Consider the following 16,026-nt stretch of genomic DNA (forward strand, 5'->3'; position numbering starts at 1 on the left):
TCACATGGACAAAGATAATACCTTCTGGAGGAAAGTTCTGTGGTCAAATGAAACAAAAATTGGCCACAATACCCAGCAATATGTTTGGAGGAGAAAAGGTGAGGCCCTTAATCCCAGGAACACCAGGACTACCGTCAAGCATGGTGGTGGTAGTATTATGCTCTTGGTCTGTTTTTCTGCCAATAGAACTGGAGCTTTAAACGGGACAATGAAAAAGGAGGATTACCTCTAAATTCTTCAGGACAACCTAAAATCATCAGCCCGGAGGTTGGGTCTTGGGCGCAGTTGGGTGTTCTAACAGGACAATGACCCCAAAAACACGTCAAAAGTGGTAAAGGAAACTTCATGAATGTTTTTTGTGACCAACAAGTATGTGCTCCAGTCACTCTATCACAAAAAAATAAGAGTTGTACAAAATATTAGAAACTTAAAACAGCCATGACATTATGTTCTTTACAAGTGTATGTAAACTTTTGATGGCGACTGTATATGTATATATACATGTGTGTGTGTGTATATATATATATATATATAAATATATATATATGTATATATATATATATATATATATATATATATATATATATATATATATATATATATATATATATATATATATATATATATATTAACACTTAAGTATGGGGAACATATTCACCATTAATTAGTTTCTTATTAACATGCAAATTAGTAACATATTGGCTCTTAATTAGTCATTATTAAGTACTTATTAATGCCTTGTTCTGCATGGCCTTATCATACAACCAGTAAGCCATTAACTAAGAGTCTTCCCTCAATAACCTCAGAATTATTGCTTATTAGTAACCCTAACTCTAACCCTTATATGTTCCCCTAGTGTCCAAATAACTCTAAATTAAGTCTTTGTTACGTTAATAAGCAACTAATTAATGGTGAATATGTTCCCATAGTAAAGTGTTACCATATATATATATATATATATACAGTATATATATACAGTATATATATATATATATATATATATATATAAATATATAGTACATATCGAGTTTCATTTGTGTATTATAAATGTTTTTGTTTAAAAATGGTACATTAAAGTATATCAAGTACATGAGCAATATTCAACATGCGAGAAAGGAGTAGGAAGAAGCAGAGTTTATTTAAGACAAAGTATAATTCACCTCAAGTCTTGTTAGTTCTTTTGTGATTAAATATGACTATCCATAAACGGGAAGCATGGAAGCGACGTAGAAAACGCGGTAAAAGTCACTCTACCGTTCACCAGATGCTTTTTTTTTTTTTACCGCTAATGAAGCTACGGCGGTGTGGAGGAAATCAGCACAAATGTGTCAATTCTATGAAAGAGTAATATGTGTGTGTGTGTGGGAGGGGGGGGCGGGCTGGATTATTCCGAAGCGCTCCCGGGCCACATTTGCGACTCCCAGCTCGTTATCTTTCCGCAGTTAATTAAGAGCGGTGAACTAAAGAGCCCGGGAACAGGATTTCTGTGTGTGAATTAAACATCCACGTGTGAAGTAGACCGTGCTAAAGCCGCTTTTCTTCCCTCCTCATTCTTATTTCTGCAGCACTTTACTTTGCCCGGAGGAATGTTCTGATTTTTTTTTTTTGGTCTTTTCTACTCTGAGGGTGTCAGTCAAACACTCAATGTGCAGCAAAAACTCAAAGATGATTTCAACAATGAACCTGAAATTACACCCGGTATGAGGGTCAAGAAACATGAAGTCTGAGTTGTTTAAAAAATGTTTTTTTTAAAAAAGGGTTATACTTGTTTAGCGCTTTTCTACCTTCAAGGTCAGGGGTGTCCAAAGTGCGGACATTTGTGGCCCGCAGGTAATTTTTTGACGGCCCCACGGCACATTCTAAAAATACGATGAAAAAAAAAACAAACAAACATAAAAAGTGGTATAAAAGAGCAAACAGGTGAAATGTAACAAGAAAATGTTGCATTATTTACTCTAATAACACAAAGCTGCCATGCAGGCTGTTTCTTTCTTTAAAAAATAATAATGAATCAAAATCAATGTCATTATGAATTATTGACCTATTCAAGGCTCCATTTACTTCACATTAAATATTCCACTTTGAGATAGTTTTGGGGGAAAATGTTGCATATTTTTTGGTTGCCATTTAAAAAACAAAGTTTTTTAAAGAAGGGCCTAAAACGAACAAACAAAAAACATAAACAACAATAAAACGTATAATTGACGGATCGATCTGAAGTTGATCTTCAAGACTTATTGTGGTAAAAGTTTTAAAAAATGTTGGATTTATTTTTTAAACTTTACTGAGCAGTACCATTTTGAATCCCCAATAATTTTAGTGGGACTTTTTTTTTTTAAGTGTCATTGCTCGAAAAAATAATGAATTAAAATCAATGTTGTTATGAGTTATTGACCTTTTTGAGACTCTAATTATTATATAATCTCAAATATTCCACTTAAAAATTTTATTGGGGGAAAATATTGCGTATTTTGTGTTTTTTTCCCATAAAAAAAAATGGTTTTCCTTGACAAAAATGGCATACAACTTAAATCTTTAAAAGCGTTATATTGACAGATAGACCTAATGTTGATCTAGAGATTTAAACCTTGAATAATAATAATAATAATAATAATAATACTAAATAGTGACACATTTGTAATATTTTTTTTGACCAAAACCTTTTGGGGTCCCTGGGATCAAGTCTGAGTGGAGGCCTAAATGTATCTTTTTTATACATATATTGTATTGGTTTTTAAAATAAAAAATATCAAAATGGCCCCTGCTTGCTTTTATTTTTCAATGTGCGGCCCTCAGTGGAAAAAGTTTGGACACCCCTGTTCAAGGTACACAAAGCGCTTTGACACTATTTCCACATTCACCCATTCACAAACTGATGGCGGGAGCTGCCATGCAAGGCGCTAACCACGACCCATCAGGAGCAAGGGTGAAGTGTCTTGCTCAAGGACACAACGGACATGACGAGGTTGGTAGAGGGTGGGGATGGAACCAAGAACCCTCAGGTTGCTAGCACAGCCAATCTCCCAACCGCGCCACGCCGTCCCCGTCTTAACCTAAAATGGGAAAGTCTTGTCGGCGTATTCGTTTAATCTGGAGCCAGAAGATGTTTAAAGAGGACACTTTTTCTGTCTTCTTCCAGGCGTGGAATCTTCCTCTGTCTTCTCCTTCCTGGACTCCGACCCCACATGTGGTGTTTGTCCTTCTGACCTCCGGCAAAGAAGCCAATTGACCGGTGAAGAATGCGGTAGGTAAGAGTTTATGGTCGGCCTCAACCTTCACCCAGTTTTAATTGGACTCGAAACACACATTGAGAGGCACAAGCATATCCATTTTAAACATTTCCTAATAACTTCATCCTTCATTATCTTCATTATATCCCAATCATAGTATGTCCCAACCAAGGCTCCCTCTAATTTTTCATGTGTGTGAGCAAACGCAAAAACTCCCTGAGCATTCAGTGGAGCCCATGTGAGCAACATCAGACGTGCACACTGTGGCTACACTAGCAGCACACCTGTCCCAAACCTGACTAAATAACAAGTTCAATCTCCATCCATCCATCCACCCTGGACAAGTCGCCATCTCATCGCAGGGCCAACACAGATAGACAGACAACATTCTCTTATTATTATAATCAAATGACAGCAGTCATTTCCATGAGGTTATTTTCTAATATAAGTGTTTAGGCCCACTTACAATGACAATAACAAAAAATATTGTTTTTCATGAACTGTGTACTTGTATTGTTTGTCTGGGTGGAGGTTCTGCTTTGGAAATAGTTTGTACCCCTTTCAGACATTGCATTTAGTTCCCGTTAAAACATTCACATGTTGCACAATGAGATGTAAGCAGGGGATCATGTGTACATTCCTGCAACTGTAAAAAATATATTTTTATTAGTATTTATTTAATATACTAACAGCATTTCATGATTAATACTTATAAATTAAGATTCCTAATAAATGACACTAGAATAAGCACACATTTGATTGGTAAATCATAGTGTAACGACCTGGAATGACACTTTATGTGTGGTGTTGGAGTTGTCCGACTTTTTGTGTGGCTGTAAACGCATCACTGGCTAAGTGCCATATGTGCATGTGTTGGCGCAAGTGAGAAAGAGCGAGCGGCTGCTGTTGATATAACAAAGTTGCTTTTGGTCTGGTTTGTACTGCAGAAAATGACCAGTTTTGCTAGACATCATTTTTTTTTTACTAATGTTTTGGTGATGTGTTTATGGCCGACAATAAAGAGTTTTGCTCAGTAAAGTGATCAATGGAATTTACGTCCTCAAAGCGTCTCGACAGACGTTACAATATTTGAACAATGATGACGAAAACGGTTTTCTCTGTCGTGTCCGTGTGTCGAAAATTGTTATGCGCTTATTTTTTTATTTGATTTTGTGCGTGGCATAGATTTGCCGTGCGCAGAGGACGCTTGAGCAGTGCGCAATTGCACAGGCGCGCACCTTAGAGGGAACATTGGTCCCAACAGTCTGAACCCGGATTTCCACTGGAAACGAAACCGCAACGGAACAGCACAGTCCACAGTCCGTCAATCCCTAACCGCCGTTGTGTTGCGGCTCCGTCGTTCAGCGAAATACAAACTTTTACATCTCAAGCTTTGCCGTCTATCGATACCCCAATTGTGACGGCATTGACTGGACTTGACTTGTGGAAAAGACGATAGTTTTGCCTTGCAGAACGACAACTTAATTTTTTTATTTAGCCAGTGAGGTGAATTATACCATGTACCATTTACTTTTATGATTGTGAGCTAGCATGTGTTTGTATTTGGTCACAGAATCCTTTAGAGGATTATTCTACTAAAGTCAAAAGTGCACATGTCCATCACAAGCGCTCCAGAGAGTGGTGGCTCTTGCCCCCAGGAAATTGGGATCCTACAGGAATGTAGGTTTGGAGTTTAGGAGGAAGAGTAAAGACATTAGCAACATCTGGTAGGAGGCCCTCACAAGTAGGAGTAGAGGATAGGGGTTGGAGGTCACCCGACTCAAACCGATCATAGCAAATAGGTTTACTGGCTAAACAACAAGCCGGCCGGGCTTTTGTCCAGACTGGCCGGCTCCAAGGCTAGAGTTACGAAGAGTGGGGGTCTTTGTGTAAAAGGTATTTAAGTACAGTTGTCCGAGAGGATATCAGAAGAGTGATTAATTCCATACTCATTCTCCTGGAAGCTGCAGGTTCCAGTCTGCGGCTCGCTGAAACAAATAAAGCTTTTTGTTCGACGATTTCTCGTTGTCGTCTTCTCGGCTCATCACCCATCACGCAGTGAGTGACACGACCATCAAGTATACAGCACAAGCAACAACACAACAGTAACATCATCCCTGGCCACACCACTCCCACTAACCCCGCCCCTGCTTTCTCGGCTCTGTATCAGCTGGCATTTGAAACAGGACCCCATGTGCCATCATATACAGTATATGCCTGTATATGATTCTTTCATTTTGGACCGCCAGAATCAGGGTTTTTGGTCAACGAGGTGAAATTGAGTCTGAAAACCTTTGACGAGTTGACCTCATGTCCGTCCCCACCCATTAGGACGTTTCAAAGTGTAAAATAAGATCCACCTTGAAGACTGACCATTTCATTTTGAAAGTCAAGTGTTTGTGCATGACTTCCTGTCCAACACAAGCAGATTTTAGCTAAATTGATCCGCCCTGCGTATATTTAGCGTATGCGTATGTTTAAACGGACACATTGACTTGAATAAAAACGGAAAGAGTTTTGGATCCTGAGGAAATCAGGGATGGGAGTCAGGTTCTATGTTGGATTAATCAATCCTGGGTATGTTTACTCTGAGTTAAGACCACAATAAAAAGCCATGATCAATGGAACACAACTTGGGACACTTTCTTTACCCAGAAGTGAACGTGTTATTGTGTGTTTATGAGTAATATGAGCACCTTTTTTATTTTAAAGAAAAGTAATGCAGTAAAATAATATTGGACTGAAGCGAGAAATAATTACTGACAAATACAATACAGTGTATATATGTATATTTGGACAATATATAAGTATATACATATATATGTATGTATATCTATCTGTGTTGGCCCTGCGATGAGGTGGCGACTTGTCCAGGGTGTACCCCGCCTTCCACCCGAATGCAGCTGAGATAGGCTCCAGCACCCCCCGCGACCCCAAAAGGGACAAGCGGTAGAAAATGGATGGATATATATGACCCAACTGTACTACACAAACAAGAGCATCAAGTTGCAACTACTGGCTGCATATGAATTTATTTTGCTTACTGGAGAACACTGGGCATCTGTAAGTAATCACAACGAGCTGGGGTCACATTGTGCCAAAAAAAGAGATCAGCACTGTCATCTGAAAAGGTAAACAAGCGTGTTTGTTTATACAACTGGTTAAACTAAAGAAGAGGAAATGCAAATTTAAATGGTGCAGAAGTTGTTTATGAGTGCATTTATTCAATGATCTATCAGTAACTTTGCAATATTGTTGCAAATACATTCAAAATGAGCACTTAATTCTTAATATAATTACTGTCACCCAGTTTTAAGCAGACCAATGACGTGCAGTTCAGTAAAACATTAAAAATCTTTCCTGTATGAAATTCTGACTACAATTTTGCATTTGGATCCAAATTTTGGGGTATTTTCTTCAGCAAATTGTATTAATGCAAGCAAATAATAACCTATGATTTGTCATGATTAATCACAGTTCTAGAGTGGGATTAATCTGATTAAAAAATCACTTGACAGCCCAAATATGTATATATAAATAAATACATAAATAAATATATATCAATACACACAAATATATTTCCCCTGGTGCAGGTCTTTGGATGTGGTTTACAGTGTGACTAAATCTCAAATTTTAATCTTGTCACTCGCGATCAAAGTGCAAATCTTTGTATGAGGTTGTAGTATTTTGTGTCCCCTTGTCAGGATGTCCACATGACGCCGCAGCGCTTAAAAGCGTGCAGTGAAGACGCCATGACGGCGTGCAGCTGACACACGAGCTGATGGCTGACACAAGCGATGACATCGGCTGCCACTTCGATGGCCGCCATCAAAAACGTGGACGTCGAAGACAAGCTCTGCTCGTTCCAACGTGATAGAAGACTTTCCACCCAAGGCACTGTCCTGCTGCTTCACCATGTTTACAGTACAAACACAGTATTCAGGTGGTGTAAAAGTACTATGATATCAAAATACTATGATGTCATCTAACATGTGTGCTGATATGACAAAGTTGCAAGTACAGCATGTAGCATGCTGATTCATCTGAAATCAAAGGTTCAACTTCCAATCCAACTCAGCACACTAATAACTAAACATACTAATAACTAACTCACCAACCGATGATGAGCAACCAACAAACTAACTAAATAACTATCACTAGTACGCTAAACTTAATCCATACCATAGCCTTTAAGTAAGTAACTAACACAGTTAATCCATACTTTATACAATTAAAAACTCAATCTTCAATCACTCCTCAACCAACAAACTAATTTAATCCCAGACATTTACCAACACAAATTGAATTGACCAACTATCTCAACCCTGAACTAACTGCACCTAATGTGGACACAATAACCCAGGGTACAACTAACAAGTGAACACAAATATAACTAATTCTGCACTGAAATAACAACCAACCAACCCAACTCTTAAAAAGCTAACTATCCCTAATTTTAACTAACAAACTAACTGAATCAGTATCCATATATCAAACCTAAATAATTTATCCAAATGTAACTAACTCTACTATAAGTAAACTGACAAACTAGATAATTTACTAATTATGAACTAATACTAGGGCTGCAACTAACGATTAATTTGATAATAGATTAATCTGTCGATTATTACTTCGATTATTCGATTACTAATCGGATAAAAGAGACAAACTACATTTCTATCCTATCCAGTATTTTATTGAAAAAAAACAGCATACTGGCACCATACTTATTTTGATTATTGTTTCTCAGCTGTTTGTAAATGTTGCAGTTTATAAATAAAGGATTATTTAAAAAAAAAAAATTGTTATTAAAAAAAACAACAACAAAAACCCTCTGCGCATGCGCATAGCATTGATCCAACGAATCGATGACTAAATTAATCGGCAACTATTTTAACAATCGATTTTAATCAAATTAATCGATTAGTTGTTGCAGCCCTAACTAATACACTAACAAATTTGCTGGTCATACAACTAGCTAAGCCCCACCAAAACTAATGAACTAATCCAAGAGTAACTAACAAACTACCCTAACAATATATAACCACCCCCGATATACACCATTTTATAACCACAATGAATCAATATCAAAATAACTAGCAAATTAACCCATGTGTAACTAATCCCTTTCAAAACTAGCTAAAGAATCCAATAGTAACCAAAAACTCACTAACCCTACCTTTAAATAATGAACAAAGTAGATTATTCTTCCTCCTAACTAACACAAAAAAATTACTATGTAACCTCAAGTGAGCTAACCTTCCAGCTAATTATTCCTACCCAGATGATGACTATCTATCTAACTAACTAACTGACTAACTAATATTTGGACACTGAGTCCTTGACAAAATGAGTAAACAGAATACTATATGGGGGTATTTTACTAATTATTTAACAAACTTACCCTACCTTTAACTAATAAACAAAGTAAATAACTATCCATATAACTAACTAACTAACTAACTAACTTTACATTTAACCAATGAACAAAGTAAATTACTATGCCTAAGTTTAACTAACTAACTAACTAGCTTTACCTGTAACCAATGAAACAAGTAAATTAATATCTAACCTCGAGTGAGCTAACCTTCTAGCTAATTATCCCTACCCAGATGATAGCTAGCTAACTAACTAACTAAACCAACTAATATTTGGACATTGTGAGTCCTTGACACAATGAGTAAACAGAATACTATTTGGGGGTATTTTACTAATTATTTAACAAACTTACCCTATCTTTAACTAATGAACAAAGTAAATAACTATCCATACCTTTAACTAACTTTACCTTTAACCAATGAACAAAGTAAATTACAAACGTACTATCTAACCTTCAGTGAGCTATTCTTCTAGCTAATTTTCCCTACCCAGATGATAGCCAGCGAACTAACTAACTAATATTTGGACATTGAGTCATTGACTCAATGAGTAAACAGAATACTACATGGGGGTATTTGACTAATTATTTAACAAACTTACCCTACCTTTAACTAATGAACAAACTAAATAATTATCCCTACCTGTAACTAACTAACTAATTAACTGACTAACTAACTAATTTTACATTTAACCAATGAACAAAGTCAATTACTATCTAACCTTGAGTGAGCTAACCTTCTAGCTAATTATCCCTACCCAGATGATAGCTATCTAACTAACCAACCAACCAACCAACCAACCAACTAACTAACTAACTAATATTTGGACATTAAGTCATTCACACAATGAGTAAACAGAATACTATATGGGGTATTTTACTAATTATTTAACAAACTTACCCTACCTTTAACTAATGAACAAAGTAAATAACTATCCCTACTTTTAACTAACAAACTAACTAACTGTACATTTAACCAATGAACAACATACATTAGTTATTTAACTAACTAACTAAATAATATTTGGACATTAAGTCATTCACACAATGAGTAAAGAAAATACTATATGGGGTATTTTACTAATTATTTAACAAACGTACCCTATTTTTAACTAATGAACAAAGTAAATAACTATCCCTACTTTTAACTAACAAACTAACTAACTGCACATTTAACCAATGAACAACATACATTAGTTATTTAGCTAACTAACTAACTAATATTTGGACATTGAGTCCTTGACACAATGAGTAAACAGAATACTATATGGGGGTAATTTACTAATTATTTAACAAATTTACCCTACCTTTAACTAATGAACAAAGTAAGTCAATATCCCTACTTTTAACTAACCAACCAACTAACTTACTGTACATTTAACCAATGAACAACATACATTCCAATATAACCTTAAGAGAGCTAACCTTCTAGCTAATTATCCCTACCAAGATGATAGCTAGTCAGCTAACTAACTAACTAACTAACTAATATTTGGACATTGAGTCCTTGACACAATGAGTAAACATATGGTGCAGGCCTGGGCAATTATTTTACTCGGGGGGCCAGATTTAGATTAAAAAAAAGTGTGTCTGGGGGCCGGTATATCTATTTTTAGGAACACTAATACAAAACCTCACAATAATAATTAAAAGCTAAAAACGTATGACAGACCGCCTTAAAAAACGGAATGGAATTTTAATTTTTTTTTACTGAATGAGGCACCCAGAATGTACATGAAAATAAAGAATGTGGGATTTACACTATTAACTATGAAGGATAAAACACTGAATATTGACAACATATTTTACAATCAACCGAAACTTAACCAAAATGCAACAAACCTAGTGAAAAAAACCCATCCCTGCACATCATAATGGCAGCTACACTTTCCATCTTAAAAATATAAAACAATTATTTGGGAATGTCCGGCGGGCCAGAATGAAAAGCTCAACGGGCCGCATGTGGCCCCAGGGCCTTAATTTGCCCAGGTCTGATATGGTGGCATTTTACTAATTATTTAACAAACTTACCCTACCTTTAACTAATGAACAAAGTAAATAACTATCCCTACTTTTAACTAACAAACTAACTAACTGTACATTTAACCAATGAACAACATACATTAGTTATTTAGCTAACTAACTAAATAATATTTGGACATTAAGTCATTCACACAATGAGTAAAGAAAATACTATATGGGGTATTTTACTAATTATTTAACAAACGTACCCTATTTTTAACTAATGAACAAAGTAAATAACTATCCCTACTTTTAACTAACAAACTAACTAACTGTACATTTAACCAATGAACAACATACATTAGTTATTTAGCTAACTAACTAACTAATATTTGGACATTGAGTCCTTGACACAATGAGTAAACAGAATACTATATGGGGGTAATTTACTAATTATTTAACAAATTTACCCTACCTTTAACTAATGAACAAAGTAAGTCAATATCCCTACTTTTAACTAACCAACCAACTAACTTACTGTACATTTAACCAATGAGCAACATACATTCCAATATAACCTTAAGAGAGCTATCCTTCTAGCTAATTATCCCTACCAAGATGATAGCTAGTCAGCTAACTAACTAACTAACTAATATTTGGACATTGAGTCCTTGACACAATGAGTAAAATTATGGTGCAGGCCTGGGCAATTATTTTACTCGGGGGGCCAGATTTAGATTAAAAAAAGTGTGTCTGGGGGCCGGTATATCTATTTTTAGGAACACTAATACAAAACCTCACAATAATAATTAAAAGCTAAAAACGTTATGATAGACCGCCTTAAAAAACGGAATGGAATTTAAATTTTTTTTTACTGAATGAGGCACCCAGAATGTACATGAAAATAAAGAATGTGGGATTTACAATATTAACTATGAATGATAAAACACTGAATATTGACAACATATTTTACAATCAACCGAAACTTAACCAAAATGCAACAAACCTAGTGGAAAAAAAACCATCCCTGCACATCATAATGGCAGCTACACTTTCCATCTTAAAAATATAAAACAATTATTTGGGAATGTCCGGCGGGCCAGAATGAAAAGCTCAACGGGCCGCATGTGGCCCCAGGGCCTTAATTTGCCCAGGTCTGATATGGTGGCATTTTACTAATTATTTAACAAACTTACCCTACCTTTAACTAATGAACAAACTAAGTCACTATCCCTACCTCTTTCTATCTATCTAACTAACTAACTAGTTACGGATTCAGAGCTTTAAACAAGTGACGCGAGCACCTAATTGACACAATAGTAATAACAGTAAACGCCATCAAAGCAGCCATGTTGAAAATCATGTTGGCGTGCAATTTTCCACACAAGCCACTTGGGATCTTTTCCGCTCTTGTTCCTGTCAGTTGACAAGCTGACATCGCTCGCCGTCTTAACCGCAGCTGCAGCACACAAGGCATGATAATAATAACGACGATGATGATGATGACGAGTAGGTCCATGGAGGAGAAGGTGAAGGCGACCATGTTGTTTCTTCCTCCTCGTAAATGTTCCCGATGATGCAAACAAACAAGATTTTCACGTGGATTTCCGTCAGTTTACTTTTATTTATGTTTTTAATCTTCTGCCGCTGGCAGCATCAACATAACGACCCCCCCCCCAACCCCCCTCCGTCGTCTGTCTCAAAGTTATTATGGTGTTTTGCTACACACCCCCACGCCCCCGCTCTGCACAGATAACAAGCAGCCGTACTCAGCCGCCGACTCCTCTTCACCCAAAGCGCCGCTCGCTTATCGTCCTTAAACACACCGCTCCCCTGAAACTAATTATAATGCCGCCTTACTGCCGCCAGTACAGTCCAAGGATTTTTCTCCAGCCCAAATACTGCCTGAATTATCTTGTTTTTTTACCGGCAACTACGCTCCAACCCAGGTGATCAACCTGGGACACTTTTTGTTGTTGTTGTTGATTTGTAGTTTGTGTTTATTTGGAACATGCGTGCATGCAACATGATACGTCACAATTTCCAGTTCCTCTATTCAACATGCTCGAAAAAGAGTAGGAAGAAGCAGAGCTTATTTAATCCTACCCCTTTTCCTTTACATAGCAGTTGCTAAAAACTTTTGTTCACTTCCTGTTCTCAATTTATTCACAATAAACCCCATAAGTAATAACAATAAAAATAAATAAATAATAATTAGTGAAGTAAGTTATATTTCATATGGTGAGATGGGTAAGATTATCTAGAAAATGAATGGATGGATGAGATAAATTCAGAATGTTTATCATGGTTCTTCTTCTTTGTACTTTGTAAACACTTTAAAGGCCTACTGACACCCACTACTACCGACCACGCAGTCTGATAGTTTATATATCAATGATGAAATCTTAACATTGAAACACATGCCAATACGGCCGGGTTAACTTATAAAGTGCAATTTTAAAATTCCCGCCACACTTCCGGTTGAAAATCTCCTTTGGATAAGATTTATGCGCGTGACGTCATAAAATGCACGGAAGTGTTTGGGCCCTATTGGACACAATACACAAAGCTCTGTTTTCTTCGACAAATTTCCACAGTATTCTGGACATCTGTGTTGGTGAATCTTTTGCAATTTGTTTAATGAACAATGGAGGCTGCAAAGAAGAACGTTGTAGGTGGGATCGATCGGTGTATTAGCGGCTAAGTACAATACTTACAGCAACACAACAAGGACTACTTACCCTGATAGAAGACGCCTAGCTGATGCTTGCCGCCAAACCCACGGATGAAGTCCTTCGTCGCGCCGTTGATCGCTGGAACGCAGGTGAGCACGGCTGTTGATGGGAAGATGAGGGCTGGCTGGCGTAGGTGGAGCGCTAATGTTTTATCATAGTTCTGTGAGTTCCGGCTGCTAAGTTGCTAAATTAGCCTTAGCGTCGTTAGCAACAGCATTGTTAAGCCTTACAAGGCTGAGAATTTTTAACCGTGTAGTTACATGTACATGGTTTAATAGTATTTTTGCTCTTCTGTCTATCCTTCCAGTCAGGGGTTTATTTATTTTGTTTCTATCTTCATTTGAGAACGATGCTAGCACGTTAGCTCAGTAGCTAAGTGTGTCACCGATGTATTGTCTTGGAGATAAAAGTCACTTTAAATGTCCATTTCGCGTTCTCGACTCTCATTTTCAAGAGGATATAGTATCTGAGATGGTTTAAAATACAAATCTGTGATACACAATAGAAAAAATAGAGAGTGTGGAATCCAATGAGCCAGCTTGTACCTAAGTTACGGTCAGAGCGAAAAAAGATACGTCCATCACTGCCTCTCAAGTCCTTCACTGTAACGTTCCTCATCTACGAATCTTTCATCCTCGCTCAAATTAATGGGGTAATCGTCACTTTCTCGGTCCGAATCTCTCTCGCTCCATTGTAAACAACGGGGAATTGTGAGCAGCACAACCGCTTGTGACGTCACGCTACTTCCGGTACAGGCAAGGCTTTTTTTTTATCAGCGAGCAATAGTCGATTTTCTCTACAAAATCCTTTCAGCAAAAATATGGCAATATCGCGAAATGATCAAGTATGACACATAGAATGGATCTGCTATTCCCGTTTAAATAAAAAAAAATTCATTTCAGTAGGCCTTTAATCCTACCCCTTTTCCTTTACATAGTTGCTAAAAACTTTTGTTCACTTCCTGTTCTCAATTTATTCACAATAAACTCCATAAGTAATAACAATACAAATAAATAAATACTAATTGGTGAAGTAAGTTATATTACATATGGTGAGATGAGTAAGATTATCTAGAAAATGAATGGATGGATGAGATAAATTCAGAATGTTTATCATGGTTCTTCTTCTTTGTACTTTGTAAACACTTTAAGTTTGAAGTGCTTCTTGAAGTGGATTATATTAGTACATTATTTGATTTCTTTGTGTGGTGGAATTTCTGACCTTTGTACCATATTTTGTGTCTGTCAAAGTCCGGGAAAGAGAGCGGGGTCGAAAAACAACAAGGAGGACACGACAGTAGTGGAATTTCTGCTCGTTTCTCTTCTTTCTATTCTGCACCATTGGAAGAGCATATGTGGGTTAGAGTTGAACGTATGGTCGGCCTGACCATTGTACAAAACGTTTTGATTGTTTATTATGGCTAAGGGATTCAAGGATGTTGCAGAATAAACAGGTCCAAAACAACTGGACCTTGACACACGAGGGAAACACATAAATAACCAAGTAGACCAAGTCTAGGCATGATTCGCATGATTCTCGATCCGTCCAACGTCTCCGGAGACGTTGTCTGTTTGCATGGCAATTCAATCCAACCTTGTACCATTTGATTATGGGTAAATAAAACTTTTGTACTAAATTCACTTTTGTTGCTGTTTAAGATTCGGACATTCCACCACATTTGCTTAATCCATTCCATAATTTAATTCCACATACAGATATACTGAAGGTCTTAAGTGTTGTACGTGCGTACAAATGTTTTAAATTACATTTTTCTCTAAGGTTATATTTCTCCTTTTTTGTTGAGAAGAATTGTTGTACATTCTTGGGTAGCAGGTTATAGTTTGCTTTGTGTATAATTTTAGCTGTTTGCAAATTCACTATTTCGTGGAATTTCAGTATTTTCGATTCAATTAATAAAGGGTTTGTATGTTCTCTATATCCAACATTATGTATTATTCTAACTGATCTTTTTTGTAACACTGTTAATGAATGAAGTGTACTTTTGTAGTTATTTCCCCATATTTCTGCACAATTTTGCGCATCAATTAGCGTATTTTTCGCACTATAAGGCGCACTGGATTATAAGGCACACCTTCAACGAATGGCCTATTTTAAAACTTTGTTCATATATAAGGCGCACCGCATTATAAGGCACATAGAATAGACGCTACAGTAGAGGCTGGGGTTACGTTATGCATCCCGTAGTTGCGAGACCTGTTGTGGCTCAATATTGGTCCATATATAAGGCGCACCGGATTATAAGGCGCACTGTCAGCTTTTGAGAAAATTGGAGGTTTTTAGGTGCGCCTTATAGCATAATATAATTCCTATCTCAAATAATAATCATCATCATCATAGTTGGGAACCAACCAAAACAAATATAAAACATTATTGGAATAATAGATTACATTGCATTTATATTATATTTCTATTTTTAGATACTGAATAAAATAATAATAGCAGCAATGGAATATTAAACTAATGTAATGCATATATTTTTTATCTTCATTTAAAACATGCAAATAGTGTTTTTTGGTATTATTTACAGTATATTAGGGTTGTACGGTATACCGGCATTACTATAGTACCGCGATAATAATAAATCATATTCGGTACTATACCGCCTCTGAAAAGTACTGGTCCGCCAAAATGTAAACAAACGCCATTGGTGGATCTCCACCTGGCATCCACTGTAATAATACCAAATACAGTAGTGTATCCA

The 16,026-nt window shown here is 36.6% G+C and overlaps 1 long non-coding RNA gene across 1 annotated transcript in view; it reads left to right on the forward strand.

The window, feature by feature from the left end:
- LOC133651067 (uncharacterized) overlaps positions 1–15,113 on the forward strand; it is a 37,643-nt gene extending 22,530 nt beyond the window's left edge. Inside the window, exons 3-4 of the long non-coding RNA XR_009826367.1 lie at positions 3,140–3,244; positions 6,935–15,113. This is a non-coding gene — a long non-coding RNA (uncharacterized LOC133651067). The remainder of the gene's footprint in view (positions 1–3,139; positions 3,245–6,934) is intronic.
- Positions 15,114–16,026: the final 913 nt, after the last annotated feature.

The sequence above is a fragment of the Entelurus aequoreus genome, linkage group LG05 (genome assembly GCF_033978785.1).
Source record: "Entelurus aequoreus isolate RoL-2023_Sb linkage group LG05, RoL_Eaeq_v1.1, whole genome shotgun sequence".
Classification (NCBI taxonomy): Eukaryota; Metazoa; Chordata; class Actinopteri; order Syngnathiformes; family Syngnathidae; genus Entelurus; species Entelurus aequoreus.